Below are 8,400 nucleotides of genomic sequence, written 5' to 3'. Positions count from 1 at the left end.
TTTTCCTCTTGTTATAAGAAGGACACCAATTCTATCACATCAGGGCTCCATTTTTATGATCTCATTTCCTCATTTAGCCTTAATTAGTTAAGGCCCCATCTCCAAATAAAACCACATTGGAAATTAGGGCTCCAGCATATTAATTTCAGAGGACCCAAATGTTCCATCATAACAGGATATTGTTGGGTCTGTCATTGATAAATACAGTCTTCCCAAGCCAGTGACATTAAAAGTAAAAAGGAGAAGAAGAAGGAGAGGAAAAAAATCTTTTTTTTTTTTTTTTTTTTTTTTTTTGAGATGGAGTCTCGCTCTGTCTCCCAGGCTGGAGTGCAGTGGCATGATCTCATCTCACTGCAATCTCCACCTCCTGGGTTCAAGCAATTCTCTGCCTCAGCCTCCCGAGTAGTTGGGATTACAGACACCCGTCACGACGCCTGGCTAATTTTTTGTATTTTTAGTAGAGACAGAGTTTCAACATCTTGGCCAGGCTGGTCTTGATCTCCTGACCTCGTGATCCACCCACCTCGGCTTCCCAAAGCCAAAATCTCATAGAATAATGTATTAGTCCATTTTCTCTTGCTTATAACTGAATACCTGAAATTGGTAGTTTATACAGAAAAGGCATTTGCTTCTTATGGAACCTGGGAAGTCCAAGATCAAGAGGGAGCATCTGGTGAGAGACTTCTTGCTGGTGGTGTCTCTCTGCAGAGTCCTGAGGCAGTGCAGGGCATCACATGGTGAGGGGGCGGAGTGTGCCAGCTGAGGCCTCTCTTCCTCTTCTTATAAATCTGCCAGTTCCCCTCCCACCATAACCCATTGACCTATTAACCCATGAGTGGAATAATTCTTTCATGAGGAAAGAGCTCTCATGACCCAATCACCTCTTAAATGTCCCACCTCTCAGTACTGCCACATTGGGAATAAAGTTTCAACATGAATTTCGGAGGAGACATTCAAACCACAGCAAATATATAGTGCTGAATTACCTTTGAATTACAAAAAGAAAAATGCAGTCAAAGAAGAACAGTTCCCTGGGGAAAAGTTAAAGCATGCTTTTGTGGGGGAAGAAAATCTCTGAATTAAGTTTCACTGGATTCCACCAGCTTGACTACTAATTGTGAGACATTCTGCAATCATTTGACAGAATTTTCTCGTCTACAAAATAAAAGGTGCCTGGGCAATCACCACGAGCCCTCCTGTCTCCAAAATTATAGCTTCCTGCCTCCAACAGCTCGACTTCTTCTCCCATAGCTTATGCTATATTTCCCCATAATTATCTGCTTCCTTCATCCTCCTGCCACAAAAATTAACCTTTATGCTTTCTTTTGACACCACTCAAATATCACGCTGTCAAGGAAATTGTTGATTTCCTTTATAAAATGTAATACAGCTTGTGCCTATGTGTGCAGCACCCTTTATTTTAGGTAGCTGGTATGATCTTTCTCTGGACTCATGGTGATGGCATTTGGGTTAAAGGAAAGAGCATTTTTTTTTTTTTTGGTTAATAGTAAAAACAAAAACTTGTTTTTTACCCAAAATTCGAATCTCTTCCAGTTTAACTAGTATCTCACCAATAAATAGAAAAATACAATTTTAACTTGCTTGTCAAAGCTATTGATTGCTTCTCTCCAAGTTTCCCATCTCCTTCCACCTTCCGAAGTGGCAAGAGAAGATTCCACAGCCCAGAAAGTGAGCCCTGAATGACAGGAGCTTCTGGATGACACCAGGGTTCTGGCCTGATAGAGCTGATAGTCTGCTCCCTGGGCAGCATGGACCAGACCACTGAAGTGCGATAAGACCATCTGCCCCTCTGGGTGCTGTGCTGGTCCCACTGATGAAGGGTATGACTCTGGGGAAGCATCCTCCACAGTGCAGCATGAGCCCAAATCTCACCTGATTCTCAGGTTCTCTTAGCTCTTTCTGGTCCCCTACCTACGGCCGCAAGAGGTGAAACAAAAACCCCCTCAAGTAACCAGTTTATTGAATGAAGAGGACTCAGATCAGGAAAATACCAGAGAAGCTTTACTGCGTCTAATCCCTGCATGCAAAATTCACTCTGTGAACCTGTTTCTTTTCTGCTTACCTCTCAATTAACATCTTGGATAGGTACCGTGGCTTTCTGGTGCCTTTGGTTATAGGAACAGTCTCATCTCAGTAATTGTGTTGGTCAGTCCAATGTAATAATCAAACTCCAATTATTATTACATTAAAATTGATTTGTGGCTGGGCATGGGGTGGCTCACGCCTGTAATCCCAGAACTTTGGGAGGCCGAGGTGGGCAGATCACAAGGTCAGCAGATCAAGACCATCCTGGCCAACATGGTGAATCCCTGTCTCTACTAAAAATACAAAAATTAGCTGGGAGTGGTGGCGCACACCTGTAGTTCCAGCTACTCAGGAGGCTGAGCAGGAGAATTGCTTGAATCTGGGAGGTGGAGGCTGCAGTGAGCTGAGATCGTGCCACTGCACTCCAGCCTGGGCAACAGAGCGAGACTCCATCTCAAAAAAAAAAAAAAATGTTTTCTTTGCCAGCTTGGGCTTGTTTCAGGACTAGAAAGTTGCAAGGAAATTGAGACAAGTGTGGGTGGGTCCTTTTTTTCAACGCACTGTCTCCTGCAGGCTAGTGAGGCCCGAAATCAGAAAAGGAGCAGTTTGCTCCAAAGCTTGCTGTCTTTACTCTTGTGAGCTGGGCATCATCAGCCACAATCTCTGACCTCTGTGCTTTTTCCAGACAAGTCTCAGAAACCAGGTCTCATGGCTCTCAAGTTCCAGGAGGGACAGCCAGTGTCTCTCAGTGGTGTCTGGAAGCCCCCTTGCTTGATAGGAAGGGTGAATGCAAGCGCCCTCCTCATCCTTATGGAGAGTGCATAGTGGCACAGTGACAGCTTCTGAAGAATTATGCTTTACTATGCCAGCCTTTTTCATCATTTAGACCCTGCAAGTGGGTGACTGGCCGATCCTGACTCTCTTAGTTTCAAATTCACAAACCTTAGCTGGTTGTCCACAGTTAATGTAACTCCTTGCTTTAGTGTTTGGCATTGATTTCAATGTTCTAGACTGTGATGACTACTGTGGTACCACTAGCCACATGTTGCTTTTCCAAACTTAACATGCAGTTAGTCCTAACTGAGCTGTGCTGTCATTTAGAAAATACCAATTGTGATAATTTGGTAAGATAAAAATGTAAAAAATATCATCAATGCATTTTAGATTGGTTTTGTGTTAAAATAATAACACTTTGCATATATTAGATTAAATAAAATATAGCATTAAGATTACTTTCACCAGTTTCTGTCTATATTTTTAAAATATGACCACTAGGAAATTTGAAACTACCTATGTGGTGTGTTTATACTTGTATTGTGTGGGCAACTGCTTTATCAGATCCAGCCAGAGTCCCATTTAAACAGGAAATTTTATCACCCAACCACCTTGAGGATCAGGGGACTAGTTCAGCCTATCTGATTAAAATATCTGTTAGTAGGCTGGACGTGGTAGCTCATGCCTGTAATCCCAGCACTTTGGGAAGCCAAGGCAGGCGGATTATGAGGTCAGGAGTTTGAGACCAGCCTGACCAACATGGCGAAACCCTGTCTCTACTTAAAAAAAAAAAAATACAAAAAATAGCTGGGCATAGAGGCAGGCACCTGTAATCCCAGCTACTCAGGAAGCTGAGGTAGGAGAATCATTTGAACCCAGGAGGCTGAGGTTGCAGTGAGCCGAGATTGCACCATTGCACTCCAGCCTTTTTGCACCATTGACAAAGCGAGATGTCTCAAAAAAAAAAAAAAAATCCATCAGTAATTTCTAAACTACTTCCTGTGCTGACATCATGATGTTGTAGCACCAAGTTGAACTTCTATAGATGCTTACAAGTTTCAGGAACTCGCAACCAGGAAGGACCTTGGTAAACACCCTAGGTTTTGGTTGGAACTCAGAAGTCTCCACCTTAGGAGTGAGAATGCCCTGGAAACAGCCCTCTCCAAAGGTTCAGGTTCCTGAATTCCTGGTTCTCTAATTGGATGAAGGTGATGCAGGAGTGCTAATGTTTCTTTTTCTAGCTTCCTGACAGAAGCAATATCTTCCTGCAGGAAGATTTTATCTTCTAGAGACCAGAATGAGCACTACAATTTTCTATCACCATGTTTCTCTCTCAATCAAAAATAATTGGGCATTCAAGGAGAGAAAACCTGACCCGACCAGAAAAGAAAAGAAACAATGAAAAGAGATCCACAGAACATTCAGATGATGAAGTTACCAAGCAGGGACATTAAAACAAATATAATTAATATGTTGGAGGCAGTAAGAGACAGGATTGAATGCTTTAGCAGAGGACAAAATAAAAAAACTAGAATACACATACTGGAAATAAAAAATACAGCAGCTGAAACTGAGAGAAATTAGTGGGTGAGTTTAACAGCCATCAGAGAGAGATAAAGCGTGAACTAATGAAGTAGAAGGGAGATTTTTTTTTTCTCTGCCATTTTGTCAGAAAATGAAGTCATTACCGGAGATTTCTTTTTTTTAAACTGGAAGCTTTATACCAAAATATGCTTTATACTGAAATATACCAAAAGGATATACTTTCTCCCCTCTGTTGTGTCAAAAAAGTTCTATTTTTTCTCATAATAGGTCCTCATACATGTGCTATCGTGTTCTTACTAAGTATTTGATAGGATTTTTGCTATTTGCTATCATGAATGGGACATTCTTAGTAAATTATTCTAAGTTGTATTCAATTGATTCTCTTGAACTGTTAAAGTACAGTCTTGGCTGCAAATCAGGATATGTAGTCTTGTTCTTTCCAATACACATAACTGTTTCTTAATTTACAGATATGATCGCATTTCTAGATTAAACACTCGTGGTCAATATTTTTTAAATAATTATTAAATTTGATATCTGCTGCAGATTTTGGTATATACATTTTATTGGGTGCAGAGGTTTTATTTTATCCTGGATTTCCTTGTTTGATTGTATAACAATAAGAATCGATGTCAAATTTTACCCATTGCTTTCTTTTCAGGAGATTTTTTAAGATGTTCTAATTGCTTAATGTAGTGGATTTTATCAATACACTTTCTAATAATGAGCCATTTTCTGTTCCCAAGATAGTCCTTTAGGTCATGAGATATGATTGTTTCACTATGCTGCTGTTTTTTTCTTGTAGTTGCATCTATGGTAGTATTATTGCATCTATTTTAAGAAGTAGAGTTTGTCTACAGGTTTTGTTTTGTGTGCTATTCTCGTCTACTTTTGATATCCAAATTATGATAGCCTCATAGAATAATGAACTTGAAATCTTTCCTCTCTCTGGAGAAAATCTGGAAGAAACAGAAGCCAACATTAAAATCATGTGTGCTGGATCTCTAAAAAGCATAACTTTCACATGACTCTCTTCTTCTTTTTCATTTTTCTATCTTAAAAATCCTCTCTAGCTTTCTATAACTTCTTAATGCTAATGTTGCCAATTTAACCATCTTTAGGAAATAACTCATTTCATTTCAGTTTTCAAATACATTGGCAAACACTTCAATATCCTTCCCCAAATTTGTAAACATTATATATCTGTAATGTAATGTATGCATGCGTTGAGAGATTAGATTTACTGAAATCTAAGTTGCTCTTGCTTAAAAGACATATAATTATTTTACAAATTACAAAGAAATAATAAAAGCTGCTGGCTACCAGTTTACCTATAACAAATGCATTTTTGATCATTTAGAATATTTACTTTAAAATATTTGATAGAGATCTTTTACTTAGTCTTCTTTAGATGTGTAGAGTTCTGGTGCAATGGTATGGTTATACACACATAAAAGAGAAAATATGCTGGTTAAAATGTCCCTAACCTGCCCTTACAGCAGGGGCCTCTGCTCTGAATTACTTCTGGAGCTGCCTCCTCCATTATCTCCCCAGCTCTTCTCTTGGCTCCATCCCTCCCCTCCTCTGGAACTTCTCTCCGCCACGACCGGGCTTTTCTCAGGACATCTGGTGCTGGGGTCCAGAGTCCCACAGGCACTGTGTCCCAGGGCAGATGTGCCGAGTCCCAGGAGGAAAACTTCAAAGCTCCGTTTTTTATGTTTCTCTCCTATGAGGGTCTGGCTGCCAAAGTCACCAGCCCTACGCAAGCAAGCTGAAGACAGAATCAGTCACCTCAAGGGATTCTCACAGTGTCCTTTCAGGTTTGGTGTTTTCCCTGATAGGGAGGGAACCACGAGTCAGGCTCCTTTAGAGGCTTTTCACAAAGCCTCTCCTATGATAACCTTTGGTTTTATAGAAGCAACTTCGAATTGTAAAATGGTGGAGTTAAAATAACAAGCAACTTTAAAAGGCAATAAAATACCAAGATTATACCCTTAATGGAAGTGGCAGACCTAATTTTGAGGACTACTTTAAAGAAGGGTTATTTTGTTCTCAACAGATAACATGGAGACAGAGTAATACTTTCTTAATGTGCAATGACTCAAATTTATTGCTGGAGAAAAAGCACCATCTTAAACATTGATCTGAAGCATCTTATCTCACATGCTGGAGGTCTTGGAGTTGTGTGACTTCTGTTGTTCTATGTAATTACTGACATGGCTTGAGGGGAAAGTGGGACTGCTCTAGTGGGGAGAACAGATGCAGAACCTGTTCTGGAGAACCTCACATACATTGAAGGTGCTGCTTTAAGAAAGTCCTGGCTGGGCGCTGTGGCTCACGTCTGTAATCCCAGCATTTTGGGAGGCCGAGGCGGGTGGATCATTTGAGGTCAGAGTTTGAGACCAGCCTGGCCAACATGGTGAAACTCTGTTTCTACTAAAAATATAAAAAATTAGCCAGATGTGGTGGCGGGTGCCTGTAATCCCAGCTATTCAGGAGGCTGAGGCAGGAGAATTGCTCGAACCCAGGAGGCAGAGTGAGCTAAGCTAGTGAGCTGAGATAGTGCCATTGCACTCCAGCCTGGGTGAGAAGAGCAAAACCATCTCAAAAATTTTAAAAAAAAAAAGGAAAGAAAGAAAAGAAATGAAAGTCCTATGCTGAATGCCAGGAAAAGGAACCAGCACTGAGAAGTGCTAGCATGAGCCATAGGAGGCAGTCAAAGCCTAATGTTTGACTGCCAGTGAGGATAACAGCAGTACTGATTTTAGAGGATAATTTAGAGCATTAAATTAGGCTAATGTAAAATTGTCAGCTTGTCTGTTTCAATATTTTCATGCTCTTCTCATGTTTTGTTTTGTCTTGACTTATGCACTGATCACCCCCCCATGACAGGGGTGGGAATACACTACTGTCAGTTTATAAAGATGAAGGAAAGCCAAATACCATCTGTGTCAATCCTACCAAGCTGAAAGGTTGCAGGATGGGGTGGTTGTGCCTACAGAGGAGAGCCTAGGGCATCAAGAAATCATAGCCAATCACTTCTCCCCACACTATGAAGTGCTTAGCTATGGGAGAGGCATTGGGTAACAGTCCAATACATGTTTGCTGCATTGCTGTGTTGTTATTGTCATGAATGTTTGCTAATGTATAACAGCTACATCCCTTTGATATCAGCTTATATTAAACCCACAATTACCCTAACAAGTTCTCACGTAATTTTGGGAACAGTGTTAAACATCTGGTTCCAGGGACCTAAATAATATGATTATCTCCTCATCTTTATAAATGGAGACCAACAGTTTCTAAAGATTTTGTATCCCTCAAAGCAAATTCCTTCAGTTTTCTTAATGCAGAGGAGTAACGAAAACAATCTCTTAGGAGTTTAGAAACAGGGAGCTTATGTTTATTTATGTATTTATTTACTTATTTATTTTTTTGAGACAAGGTCTCATTCTGTTGCCTTGGCTGGAATGTAAGGACATAATCATGACTCACTGTAGCCTTGAACTCCTGGGCTCAACAGATTCTCCCATCTCAGCCTCAGAGTAACTGGGATTATAAGTGCACATCACCATGCCCAGTTAATTTGTAAACATTTTTCTTTTTGTAGGGACGAGGTCTCACTATATCAATCAGGCTAGTTTCAAACTCCTGTCCTCAAGTGATCCTCTCACCTCAGCCTCCCAAAGTGCTGGGATGACAGATGTGAGCCATCTCACCCAGACAATCTTTATTTTTCATTTAGCTTTAAAAAAAAAAAAAGCTCACGCTTGCTTGAATTTTGTTAACTTGATAAGTTGCCTCAAGCAGCAACAGAGTCTAAAATGTACAGACAAACCCAGCAATGAAAATCACTGCTTGAGGAAGATTGTAACAGCTTGAACCTGGCAAACGGTAAATAAGACTGGGTCATTTTCATCCTTTTACACCCGTCTGGTGGTGGTGGTTAGTTTTCTAAAATGGTAGAGTACACCAAAGTTTCTGTGGTCTGGTAAATTTTGGTTCTGTGGTTACACGACTGATTTTAATCACATC

Source organism: Pongo pygmaeus, chromosome 13 (genome assembly GCF_028885625.2).
Source record: "Pongo pygmaeus isolate AG05252 chromosome 13, NHGRI_mPonPyg2-v2.0_pri, whole genome shotgun sequence".
In the NCBI taxonomy this organism is placed as follows: Eukaryota; Metazoa; Chordata; class Mammalia; order Primates; family Hominidae; genus Pongo; species Pongo pygmaeus.
Note: the sequence above shows the minus strand (reverse complement) of the source record.